At 39.6% G+C, this 14,509-nt stretch overlaps 1 protein-coding gene across 1 annotated transcript in view; it reads right to left on the bottom strand.

The window, feature by feature from the left end:
* LOC138952554 (uncharacterized) overlaps positions 1–14,509 on the bottom strand; it is a 35,811-nt gene that overhangs the window by 2,146 nt on the left and 19,156 nt on the right. The gene's annotated exons all lie outside the window — the stretch shown is intronic.

The raw sequence follows: 14,509 nt of genomic DNA, 5'->3' as shown, positions 1-14,509 counted from the left end.
AGAAGAAGACAAGGAACTTAGTCGATAAATATCGACAGGGGGCCAAATAATGGTTTAAATGTGAAATGTGTGTATAATAATGGGTGTGGGTCTGAAATGAAGTTAGGTAGTAGTTAACATTTGTTTTGAATAATGTGCGCGCGTGAGTGTGTGTGTGTGTGTGTGTGTGTGTGTGTGTGTGTGTGTGTGTGTGTGTGTCCGTGTGTGTATGTGTGTGTGTGCGCGCGCGCGTGTTTTTGCAGTTGGTACTTGGCGTTAAGAGGTTGCTCCACAATGATGTATAATGTCCAACCCTACGTAAGAGTTGGATGAGGTGGGGGTGGTACACCACATAACAAACTGCTTGACAAACAAACAGACAGGGAGAGACCCAGATGAACAGACATAAAGCATGAGTTCAATATATACGCTGGCCAAAAACAAAAAACAACAAGTCGCGTAAGGCGAAAATACAATATTTAGTCAAGTAGCTGTCGAACTCACAGAATGAAACTGAACGCAATGCAACGCAGCAAGACCGTATACTCGTAGTCCACCGCTCACGGCATAGACAGTGAAATTGAAAAGAAGAGCGGGGTAGTAGTTGCGCTAAGAAGGATAGCACGCTTTTCTGTACCTCTCTTTGTTTTAACTTTCTGAGCGTGTTTTTAATCCAAACATATCATATCTATATGTTTTTGGAATCAGGAACCGACAAGGAATAAGATGAAAGTGTTCTTAAATTGATTTCGACAAATTAATTTTGATAATAATTTTTATATATTTAATTTTCAGAGCTTGTTTTTAATCCGAATATAACATATTTATATGTTTTTGGAATCAGCAAATAATGGAGAATAAGATAAACGTATATTTGGATCGTTTTATAAATTTTTATTTTTTTTTACAATTTTCAGATTTTTAATGACCAAAGTCATTAATTAATTTTTAAGCCACCAAGCTGAAATGCAATACCGAAGTCCGGGCTTTGTCGAAGATTACTTGACCAAAATTTCAACCAATTTGGTTGAAAAATGAGGGCGTGACAGTGCCGCCTCAACTTTCACGAAAAGCCGGATATGACGTCATCAAAGACATTTATCAAAAAAATGAAAAAAACGTTCGGGGATTTCATACCCAGGAACTCTCATGTCAAATTTCATAAAGATCGGTCCAGTAGTTTAGTCTGAATCGCTCTACACACACACACACACACACACACACACACACACACGCACATACACCATACCCTCGTTTCGATTCCCCCTCGATGTTAAAATATTTAGTCAAAACTTGACTAAATATAAAAACAAAAGCGGTAAAGGAAACAGCGCAATTCCATTACGATTAAATTTGCATTTTAACATGAAACAAGGCGTTACACTTCTTTCCTTGTCGGGGATGTTGAGAGCGCGGTGTGCGCACGAGGAATTCTCATCTACAGTGAAGGAAACAATATTGCTATATTTCATATGTTACGTGGATTTCCATTGGTCAAGTGGGCAAAACTGAGCTCAGTGCAAAAGTGATATCGACGACATTTCCGTCGATATCAGTTTTGATATCGACGACCTCTTTATTGCTTCCCCACTTCAAAAACAAAAACACCTAAATTTAAAAACAAACAAATATATATGAAAATGTAATGATCCCAGAATTTAGTTGAGCAAGTGACTAAAGACTTTTTGAAAGAAAAGACATTTGAAAATACTGAAAAGTACAAGAAAAGAGTGAACAAAAAGAAATAATAATCAGAGGGAGGGATATGGAACAGCCAAAACTGAGACAAATACTTTTGTAATTTTTTTTTTACAGTAAATACAACATGTCCAGAGAATTAGCAATATATCTAACATTGACTGACTGTGTGATGATATCTTCTGCTATTGGTCTGTTTCGACAGTGATATCAAAATCTCGACCTCCTGTCTCGATTTTGATATCACTGTCTCAACAGACCATAGCAGAAGATATCATCACACAGTCCGTCAATATTGGGTACTATTCATTTTGAGGTGTATACATTTCGCGTATATTCGTTCCATGTCTTCCATGAAAGGATTATGCTGTCAACGGACATGATTGGGAATCAATATTGAACTCCGAGGAGACATTTTGGATAATAGTTTTCTTTTTCTTGATCAGTTCACACTGTACTTTCCTTTTTCGAAAACTTTCATCGTAGCTGCATACAATTCTCATCGGGAATAAGACAGCATGCATACATTTCATTTTGATACCGGAGATTGTTTTAGATGATAAAGCACGGGACGTCCAATTAAAGGGTCATATTTTTTCGTGGCACTCTACTCTGCGAGCGAACATCGAAAACGAAAAACAAAATGAAAGAAAGAAAGAAAGAAAGAAAGAAAAAGAGAAAGAAAGAAAGAAAGTAAGTAAGAAAGAAAGAAAAAGAGAAAGAAAAAACAACAAGTCGCGTAAGGCGAAAATACAATATTTAGTCAAGTAGCTGTCGAACTCACAGAATGAAACGCAATGCCATTTTACTCGTAGCATCGTCAGGCCACCGCTCATGGCAAAGGCAGTGAAATTGACAAGAAGAGCGGGGTAGTAGTTGCGCTAAGAAGGATAGCACGCTTTTCTGTACCTCTCTTTGTTTTAACTTTCTGAGCGTGTTTTTAATCCAAACATATCATATCTATATGTTTTTGGAATCAGGAACCGACAAGGAATAAGATGAAAGTGTTTTTAAATTGATTTGGACAATTTAATTTTGATAATAATTTTTATATATTTAATTTTCAGAGCTTGTTTTTAATCCGAATATAACATATTTATATGTTTTTGGAATCAGCAAATGATGGAGAATAAGATAAACGTAAATTGGGATCGTTTTATACATTTTTATTTTTTTTTACAATTTTCAGATTTTTAATGACCAAAGTCATTAATTAATTTTTAAGCCACCAAGCTGAAATGCAATACCGAACCCCGGGCTTCGTCGAAGATTACTTGACCAAAATTTCAACCAATTTGGTTGAAAAATGAGGGCGTGACAGTGCCGCCTCAACTTTCACGAAAAGCCGAATATGACGTCATCAAAGACATTTATCAAAAAAATGAAAAAAACGTTCGGGGATTTCATACCCAGGAACTCTCATGTCAAATTTCATAAAGATCGGTCCAGTAGTTTAGTCTGAATCGCTCTACACACACACACACACACACACAGACACACACACACACAGACACACGCACATACACCACGACCCTCGTTTCGATTCCCCCTCGATGTTAAAATATTTAGTCAAAACTTGACTAAATATAAAACAAGTCGCGTAAGGCGAAAATACAATATTTAGTCAAGTAGCTGTCGAACTCACAGAATGAAACTGAACGCAATGCCATTTTTCAGCAAGACCGTATACTCGTAGCATCGTCAGTCCACCGCTCATGGCAAAGGCAGTGAAATTGACAAGAAGAGCGGGGTAGTAGTTGCACTAAGAAGGATAGCACGCTTTTCTGTACCTCTCTTTGTTTTAACTTTCTGAGCGTGTTTTTAATCCAAACATATCATATCTATATGTTTTTGGAATCAGGAACCGACAAGGAATAAGATTAAAGTGTTTTTAAATTGATTTGGACAATTTAATTTTGATAATAATTTTTATATATTTAATTTTCAGAGCTTGTTTTTAATCCAAATATAACATATGTATATGTTTTTGGAATCAGCAAATGATGGAGAATAAGATAAACGTAAATTTGGATCGTTTTATAAATTTTTATTTTTTTTTACAATTTTCAGATTTTTAATGACCAAAGTCATTAATTAATTTTTAAGCCACCAAGCTGAAATGCAATACCGAAGTCCGGGCTTCATCGAAGATTACTTGACCAAAATTTCAACCAATTTGGTTGAAAAATGAGGGCGTGACAGTGCCGCCTCAACTTTCACGAAAAGCCGGATATGACGTCATCAAAGACATTTATCACACACACACACACACACGCACATACACCACGACCCTCGTTTCGATTCCCCCTCGATGTTAAAATATTTAGTCAAAACTTGACTAAATATAAAAAGAAAGAAAGAAGGAAAGAAAGAGAGAATGTAAGAAAAGAGGACAGTAAATGAAATAAATACTGTCGAAAGAAACTGAAACATTTAAAGACACATCATTAGAAAGTTTGCAACCCGGAAGAAGCTGACTTACGTCACTGCCGGTTTCTTGCATGAGGATTTGCATTCAACTTGAACAAATCCGATGAAATTATCTGCTTTAGGATAGCGCGCAGGTCAAATTGTATCGATTTCTTTCAACAAAAAAAGAATTCTTTCTGCCACGAAACAAAAAAAGTTAGCAGTGTTAAATCTAAAACTTGAATAAAAAAAACCGCGATTGCAGAATTGAGTGTTAAAAGGACATTTGCTCAGAACCGATATGTTTTGAACATGTAAAACAGTAAAATTTTTCTTGTTGTTTGTTTGACGCTAAACTAAATTTGATGTTTGCAGGGAAAAAGGTGGCATGAGTTCAAGCTGTTTTTTCACTTGAGATACGAGAAATTGCACTACTTTTCCTTTTGTCGTTTGCCTCCATTTTTCTGTTTATTTGTCTCCTTCATTGGCAACTTATCGTTTTCGAATTCCCCCCCGAAAATTGGGAGTGTGTAGCTGATCTTCTTGTAGTTTCACAATGCTCAGCTGAGATCTTCGTCTTTTATCCTCTCACAATTTACAAATAATTTGAATCGGCATAAATCCGCATTGTAATCAAATATTTTTTCCCCATTGTAATTCTAAAATCAAAATGCACAAGCTCACGAATATTCCGACATTAATGTTCTTGAACTTTGCATCACCTTAAGATATGTAAATCGGTACGAATAGACTACATTCGCGTTAATATGATAGAAACTTTCGCTTCAATGGGAAACATTTAACTGCGTTCGCTTTACACAACCAGCCAGCAACCTCTGGAAATGTGTAAACGACATCGTCAGTGACAGAGGTTGTAAATCTCTGACAATATGTCAATAAGACAAGACAAAATAAAACCCTATAAAAAGGAAATTGTACGCTTGGCCCTTTTAAGGTTCAGGATACAATGACATGGCATTCGTTTGCAACATTCAGTTTAAGGCTGACATATAGTCCTATTTAATTAGTTTAATTACTTCCAGGGCTTTTCCCATCGTTGCGGGGATGTATAAATTAAGCTTCCTGCAAAGTTTTAGGTTTGAAGTCCTTACCAATTACGAGAAATAATTAATTCTTTATTGCATTGTTTAGCAACAGTTCTCCAGGACTTGGGCTATTTTTAGACCGTTGACGTCACTTCGTGACGTTTCGTAAACCAAAGATGGCGTCGGAGACAGTCAAAGCGCGGTTGCGTACAATGGCAAAAAAGATAGAAGTAAACCCGTCTAAAGCTGTCAAGGCCACTAAATCTGCTGAGAAGAGAAAGTGGACTCCTTGCTTCATCACCACGCAGCACCAGCGTTGGGTCGCGCTGAAAGAAAGATTGTTTTCGTCAGAGGCCCATCGCTTCAAATTGAGAACCAAGTACAAAGGGGATACTGAACTCGCCAAAGTTTTGCTGGACACGTGAGTACATAGGCCTATTAGAAAATTAGATGTACTTGTAGCTTGTCAGCTGAAGCCTGTGGCCTTATTCTTGCGAATATGTGCTGTGAGAGATCGTATATTTCCGCCTGCGCAATTTCCGGAAAACATCCACTTTCACTTTGAGACTGTTCTGTTTACATTCGACACTATCAACACCACTTTGCAATACTGAAATAATTTTGTCTGTGTTCGAAAGCTACAGCCAATCGTTATTATATCCCCTTAGGTACAGTTTTATAACATTATTGGCACATGTAAACAATATGAATTAATTAATGAACGCAACGAATATGGCAGCCTTTAAGATGGCGTTCTTACAGAAAGTTGCATTTCCTGCACCCGATCAAAGTCGTAAAGTTTCTTCCTTTCGTAAGTTTCAAACGTATCCACTTTAACCTTCTCGATGCTAGCACAATTACAAGAGTGATTTAACAGCGTCATTCGTATCGAAACGTTAAATCGTTTCCCGATCTGTTTCAAATGAATCCTTGTTAAGTTTGATGTGATGGAATAGTTAAATAAGTAATTGAAGAAGATGTCAACTAGGTTCAAAAGTAAAAACTCGCCAAAAGCGTTACCGAGTTTTCTCTGAAAAAAACTTGGCTTGAATGGCTGTGCTTCATGGAACAATTCAGCCTCTTCGATTCTGCCTACAAGCACAATTCTCCTCTTTTTACATTTAGTCAAGTTTTGACTAAATGTTTTAACATAGAGGGGTAATCGAGACGAGGGTCGTGGTGTATGTGTGTGTGTGTGTGTGTGTGTGTGTGTGTGTGTGTGTGTGTGTCTGTGCGTGTGTGTGTGTAGAGCGATTCAGACCAAACTACTGGACCGATCTTTATGAAATTTGACATGAGAGTTCCTGGGAATGATATCCCCGGACTTTTTTTCTTTTTTTCGATAAATACTTTTGATGACGTCATATCCGGCTTTTTGTAAAAGTTGAGGCGGCACTGTCACACCCTCATTTTTCAATCAAATTGATTGACATTTTTGTAAAGCAATCTTCGACAAAGGCCGGACTTTGGTATTGCATTTCAGTTTGGTGGCTTAAAAATTAATTAATGACTTTAGTCATTAAAAATCTGAAAATTGTAATTAAAATGTTTTTTTTATAAAACGATCCAAATTTACGTTCATCTTATTTTTCATCATTTTCTGATCCCAAAAACATATAAATATGTTATATTTGGATTAAAAACAAGCTCTGAAAATTAAAAATATAAAAATTATGATCAAAATAAAATTTCTGAAATCGATTTAAAAACAATTTCATCTTATTCCTTGTCGGTTCCTGATTCCAAAAACATATAGATATGATATGTTTGGATTAAAAACACGCTCAGAAAGTTAAAACGAAGAGAGGTACAGAAAAGCGAGCTATGCAGCACAGCGAAACCACTACCGCGCTGAACAGGCTCGTCAGTTTCACTCCGTTTTGCACAAGCGGCGGACTACGGTCATTGTGAAAAAATGCAGTGCGTTCAGTTTCATTCTGTGAGTTCGACTGAGCTTGACTAAATGTTGTATTTTCGCCTTACGCGACTTGTTTAAACTTTATACTTTCTCTCTTTCTTTTTGTGACTGTACATTCACAATGTACCTGCCACATTCCTTATTTCTCTACTTACTTTCTTTCTTTCTTTGTTTCTTTCTTTGTTACTTTTTTTCTTTGTTTTTGATTTGTTTGTTTGTTTCTTTCTTCCTTTCTTTCTTTCTTTCTTTCTTTCTTTGTCTCTTTTTTTCCTTTCAATTCTTTACTCTATACCTTTTTTTCTTTCTGTCGGTCTTTCTTTCTTTTTTTCTGAAAGGCTAATGATGATGTTCAATTAACATCATACATGTACCAAACTCGGTGCCTACCAACATGACACCCACCGCTACCAAGGCTTGGAGAAACGAACGTGGTAAGTACAGCCAAGCAGTGTTGGCCCCCTATTTCCGAGACGGTACCCTGTTCTTTCAGCATTCACCAACGAAAAGAGTGATTGTTGTGTATTGCCTGTCTTGTTGTTTGGTTGTGTATTGCCGTTAAACCATAGAGGGACAGCTGTCATTTCGTGTCGTTGCAAAAGCCATGTGCTGCAAAGATGATTCTGCGGAAATCACGACCAAATCTATTCACATCTTCTGAGCCGGTGTCTGAACAAACAAACTTACATGGAGTGAATTCAGAATACTCTCTCCCTCTGGGATCATACTTACATTTTAAGTTGATTAAACTACAGCTTAACGATGATTCCTTTTAACGGATAAGTCAGCCAGAAACTGAAGAAGAGATGTACGACGACCTCCAACCCCCCTGCCCCCTTCACTCCCCTCTCTTTTAAACCACAACAAGTCGTCTGGCAGCATCTATGTAGTTAACATGCCAGCCTGTTGGCTGTTGTCCATTAGCACTACATTTCTACTTAAGGAAGATTACTATGCCGCGCTAATGAACCAACAGGCTTAGTTTTAGTGAAGTACTGTAAGCTGACAGAAAATGGTTCGATGTGCTTCGAATTGCTTCTTCCTCCATACATACGATGCAAAATAGACACCAGTCCAAATATTGACCTTCACCTTTCCTTCCTCAACCGGTCTCTCCTCTGCCTGCCTGTCTGTCTCTCTGTCTCTGTATTTTTCTAAGTCCGTACCCAGGCAAGGGCTTGTTGAAACAAACAAACGCGCTTGTGTGCAATGCCACCATCTCTGCAAATTAAGATTGATCTTATCTATCTTGTCTTTATTGTCCTTCTCTCTCTTCCCCCCCCCCCCCCCCCCCCTGTCCCTCTCTCGCTCTATATTTTAGCATTAACAAAATCGTTACTTGAAATGGTTTCTTTCTCTTTTAACAGTGCCTGACTTATTCAATGCAGAAAGCAAAATTTAAGCTACGTCATCGAGCTGTCCAAGAAAAGTAGGCGGAAGAAAGCTTAGACATACAACAGAAACGCAAAATTGCAATTTGTTATTCAAAGAACCATGATCGAGGTTTGATGCGCTGTTTGCGTGCAAGGAAAAAAAACTCTTAATGTAGGCGGCTCATTTGTTTTTGGGAGCAACATAATTATAAATTAGATCACAAACAGATGTGTCCGAATGCTTTTCCTCAAGCGGTGTCCTTACAGAGATTATTCCAGGATTTATTTTCTTGGTCAAATTTGCCACAATAGACATGTATACATTTAGGCAAATGTTGGAAGATTTCTGCAGTCCCTGACCTAACCTGTTCCTCTACAGTGGAAACGAATCATATCGGCAAAGATTTTCACGATTCCAGTTGTATTTGTCTGAGGAAAGGTTGGAAGCCAAGGCATTGCTATCATTTTTAGCAAATAAAGATTAAGATCTCTCACCCCCCTCCCCCCTTCCCTTCCTTCTCCCCAACCCCTTTCTGTATGACTCATTTACCTTATCCGACTTTATAATAAACAAGTCGCGTAAGGCGAAATTACTACATTTAGTCAAGCTGTGGAACTCACAGAATGAAACTGAACGCACTGCATTTTTTCACAATGACCGTAGTCCGCCGCTTGTGCAAAACGGAGTGAAACTGACGAGCCTGTTCAGCGCGGTAGTGGTTTCGCTGTGGTGCATAGCACGCTTTTCTGTACCTCTCTTCGTTTTAACTTTCTGAGCGTGTTTTTAATCCAAACATATCATATCTATATGTTTTTGGAATCAGGAACCGACAAGGAATACGATGAAATTGTTTTTAAATCGATTTCGGAAATTTAATTTTGATCATAATTTTTATATTTTTAATTTTCAGAGCTTGTTTTTAATTCAAATATAACATATTTATGTTTTTGGAATCAGCAAATGATGTAGAATAAGATGAACGTAAATTTGGATCGTTTTATATAAAAACAATTATTACAATTTTCAGATTTTTAATGACCAAAGTCATTAATTAATTTTTAAGCCACCAAGCTGAAATGCAATACCGAAGTCCGGCCTTCGTCGAAGATTGCTTTACAAAACTTTCAATCAATTTGATTGAAAAATGAGGGTGTGACAGTGCCGCCTCAACTTTTACAAAAAGCCGGATATGACGTCATCAAAAGTATTTATCGAAAAAAAGAAAAAAAGTCCGAGGATATCATTCCCAGGAACTCTCATGTCAAATTTCATAAAGATCGGTCCAGTAGTTTGGTCTGAATCGCTCTACACACACACACACACGCACAGACACACACACACACACACACACACACACACACACACACACACACACACACACACACACACATACACCACGACCCTCGTCTCGATTCCCCCTCTATGCTAAAACATTTAGTCAAAACTTGACTAAATGTAAAAACGTTGGGGCGGTACGGTACTGTGGCGGTCGCAATTTTTGAAGAAAATTCACTGACATATTACTGTAAACATTTCTTTTCCCGGTCCGGACAATAGGATTGCATTTCAGCTTTAAAACGTTAAACTTATTTTTTTATTAAAATCTTGCTTAAGAAAAGAAATTTCAAAACAGATCCGAAAATGACGCATTGTATTATTTGTTATTTCCTAGATACAAAACTCATGTACTGTGTTTGCATTGGAAATGAGCTCTTAACTAAAGGAAATATATATGTGTTATGCAAAATGGGTTTGCTCAGTCATAGTGCTGTTTCAGAGAAAGAGACTAAAACAACAGTGTCCCTCCCTGACCGCGACAGAAAAGCGACAACGTGCAACATTTTTGCTTCATGATGCTTGATTCTCTACATTCTTGTACACTTTGGATGCTTCGCTGGCAACGTGAAAAATGCGCGAGCGCGCACGTGAGATTGGTGTGTGTGTGTGTGTGTGTGTGTGTGTGTGTGTGTGTGTGTGTGTGTGTTACAGTAACAGTTGCTATAGCATACTGAGTATAGCGTCGAGAGTGGCACATACTCGTCCTGAAACACACCCATGCCTATCTTTACCAAGCACACAAACGCTTACGAACAACGAGTATCAATGGACGAACAGACAAACCGGCCTACACACGGACGGACAGACCGACACACGGATGGACTGACTGATGAAGTTTCAACAAGATAAAAGCACACAGAGACGCCAATGCATACACCACCTACCCTCCCGTCCGCACATGCACACATCTCCTTTCATCCTCCCTCTCTCCCTTCCACTCCTCCCATCCCCTCCACCGCCTCCACGCACTTAGCAAAAAACATTCCCGGTGTAACACGAGAAAATTACTCCCACGAGATTTGTTACTCCGGAGTAAACATTTCGAACGAAAAAGTTACTCCCTTTACGAAAAAAGCACTCCCCCATTACACGAGAAAATTACTCCCCAAGACAGGTGAGTTCCGAGTAAACATTTCGTACAAAAATGTTACTCCCCTGACGAATAAATAACGAATAAATTACTTCACCCCAACACGAGCAATTTAACTTCCCATGCCAGGTGTACAAAATTGTTACTCCCTTGTCCCCTGTTAGTCTTGGTGGTGGAAGGGGTGGAAGGAGGGTAGCGCGACATTCGTGTGCGCGATATCACTTATTGGCATTATCCCTTCGCCCGCATCCCATTTTTGCGTACGAGATTTTTACTGGAAGTAAAAAAAAAAAAAAATGGGGAGTAACAATTTCGTGGAGGGAGTAATTTTTTCGTGCCTTGTGGAATTCTTTTCTCGTACGAAAAGTGTACTCGGAGTAAGAATTTCGTACGAAATATTTACTCCGGAGTAAATTTTTCGTGGAGTAAAAATTTCGTGTTACACCGGCCAGGCTAAAGGACTCCTTGTGCACATAAATCAAGGGATAAAGCACAGAGAGCCATTGGCAGCTGAGTACCTTCCTTGTTTCTAAAGACACCGCCTCTCTGCACGCACGTGAACCCCATTCTGGGACTCTTTTGAGGCTCAAACATGTTTGTTGTTGGTTGTGTTCTTTTGTTCGTTCCTTCTCTCTTTTTACATTCAGTCAAGTTTTGACTAAATGTTTTAACATAGACGGGGAATCGAGATGAGGGTTGTGGTGTATGTGTGTGTGTGTGTGTGTGTGTGTGTGTGTGTGTGTGTGTGTGTGTGTGTGTGAGTGTGTGTGTGTGTGTGTATGTGTGTGTGTATAGAGCGATTCAGAGAAACTACTGGACCGATCTTGAAACTTTACATGAGAGTTCATGGGTATGATATTCTCAGACACATTTTTCATTTTTTGGATAAATGTCTTTGATGACGTCATATCCGGCTTTTTGTAAAAGTTGAGGCATCTTGAACACACGGCCAGTACAACTGGCCTTGACACGGACACGGAAGGGGGGCAATCTCAGTCATCTGAAAGAGGAAAATCCAAACGCAATCCGCCTTGTTCGATTTTATGGGCTTGGACGATAGAGAAAAATAAGAAAAGCAAAAGCTGGAGTCCAGTCTGGACGAAACTGCTATCAAGAACGCAGAATTGATTTTTTCTGAGGTTTTTTTTTTAGCCGTAAGCGCCATTTCTCATTTCGAATTTCTCAGTAACTGCTGTTCACAATGCGGCCGCAGTGAAACCAACAAAGGGGCCTCACTCTGGAAGAGTTTCCTGCTCCGATAAACATGGCGCTTACGGCTAAAAAAAACTCAGAAAAAATCAATTCTGCGTTCTTGATAGCAGTTTCGTCCAGACTGGACTCCAGCTTTTGCTTTTCTTATTTTTCTCTATCGTCCAAGCCCATAAAATCGAACAAGGCGGATTGCGTTTGGATTTCCCTCTTTCAGATGACTGAGATTGCCCCCCTTGAATCGTTCCGTGTCAAGGCCAGTTGTACTGGCCGTGTGTTCAAGATGAAGTTGAGGTAGCACTGTCACGCTCTCATTTTTCAACCAAATTGGTTGAAATTTCGGTCAAGTAATCTTCGACGAAGCCCGGACTTTGCTATTGCATTTCAGCTTGGGGGCTTAACAATTAATTAATGAGTTTGCTCATTAAAGTTGTTATTAAAAAGGAATTTTCGCAAACAGATTTAAAATTGATTGCATTGTATTTCTCATCTTCTCCTGAATTCAAAAATATATAGATATGTCATGTGTACTCTAAAATTATGCTCAGAATGAAAGGAAATAGGTTCAGTAAGTACCACGGACGCGTGCTTTGCCGCGGCAAGCGTGACCCGTCTCGGTCTTCGGTATGGTTAGCCGAGACTATCTGAATGTAGTCTCGGCGATGATTGGTTTGTGGTGTTGATCTTGACCAAATGTTTTTATATCGCTTCACGCGACTTGTTTCTTCTTCTACCAAGGTCTTTCTTTTCGCCTCACACTCTCCTTTCCTTGTGTCTTTCTTCCTTCGTTCTAATCGTTCTTTTGTTTCCTTTTAGTTTGTATCAACATTTCTCTCTTTCCTTCATTCCTTCCTTCCTACTTCTTTTCCTTCCTTACTTTCTTTCTTCTTCCTTTCCTATCTATCTTTCTTTATTTCTTTTGTTTTCTGTTTTACTTCTTCAATCTTCCTTCGTCCCTTCCTTCCTTCTTATTTTGCTTCTATTCTTTTCTTTCGTTCCTCCTATGTCGATGTCTTCCTTTTTTTCCCTCCCTTTTTGTCCTCTCGCTGATTTTCTCCTTTTTTTTTTTATCTTTCTTCCTTTGTACTCTTCTTAGTTTTTTTTTTATGCATTCCTTTCTTACATTTTTGTTTACCGTCCTCTCTTCTTATCTCTCTTTCTCTCTTAATTCATTTCTTCCTCATTTCCTTTATTTCACTCTTTCTTTAAAGTCCTAGCTTTCTCTCTTCTTTTTTTCATATCCCTTTTTTACATTGTTTTACGCTTTAATGCATGTAATTTCATCGTTGGAGATGAGATTAAAGTTTTGCATTGGTCGACATGTTCACGCTGGTAAATAAATATACTCATAGGAACAAGTTAGGGACCACTTACGCAAACAAACACAGCTTCCAAACCACCAAACAAAATTGAATCAAATTTGTAACTTGTTTAATTCATTATCTCTGCGATCCTTTTCCAAAATATGGCGACATTTCATTCACGCATTACGTGTCAACAAGCTCTGAAACAACATGGGGGTCGAAAACAAAAGTTGCAAGTTCCGAACAGTTCAGTAATGGGTGTGTCCGCCGCGTTTTGCGATGCCTTCTGCAGTCCTGTTCCGCATCGAGTTTACCAGCTTCCTGCAGAAGGCCTGAGGAATGGCCTGCCATTCGATTTGCAGGAACTGAAGCAGTTGCTGCAGATTCCTTGGGGGTGGGTGGTTGTTCCTCACTCGCCTGTCCAGCTCATCGCACAGGTGCTCGATGGGGTTGAAATCAAGGCTGCAGGCCGGCCAGTTCATCCTGGTGACACCAGCCTGCTGGATAAAGTTGTTGACCAGCCTCGCTCTGTGAGATGTCGCGTTATCGTCCTGGAACACAGCCTGCACACCAATCTGGTGTGGAGCGGGTAGAACCAAAGGGGGGACAATCTCATCTCTGTAGCGCTGGCCCGTCAGGTTGCCAACAATGTGGTGGGGTTCTGTGTCGAAAACTGAAGGCCTCCCACACCATGACGGAGCCCCCGCCGAAGGCCACCCTCTCCTGCACCAGACCGTTGTTGTACCGCTCGCTCTGACGCCTCCCCACACAAGCACGACCGTCATGATGGTGCAGATTAAAGCCGGACTCATCGCTGAACAGCACATCGGCCCATTGCTGGCGTGTCCACCTGGCATGGTTGTGACAGAACGCCAAACGAGCCTGGCGATGAGCTGCTGTCAGTCGTGGCCGTACAGCTGGACGACGTGATCGCAGGCCAACTTCGTGCAGGCGTTTGCGGATGGTTTTCGTGCTGACGTTGGTGTTTGTCGCCACCCTCAGCTGGCCCCTGATGATGTTTGCAGTGGTGCCTCGCTGCTGCAGAGCTTGTCTTCTGATGAAGCGATCTTCACGCTGTGTTGTCTTCTTAGGCCGTCCTGACCTGGGCCTCTCCAGATCGCTGTTGGTGGCCTGGAACTTCTGATGC

This window comes from Littorina saxatilis, linkage group LG2, assembly GCF_037325665.1.
Source record: "Littorina saxatilis isolate snail1 linkage group LG2, US_GU_Lsax_2.0, whole genome shotgun sequence".
NCBI lineage: Eukaryota > Metazoa > Mollusca > Gastropoda > Littorinimorpha > Littorinidae > Littorina > Littorina saxatilis.
This window is presented reverse-complemented; position numbering and strand designations above follow the sequence as displayed.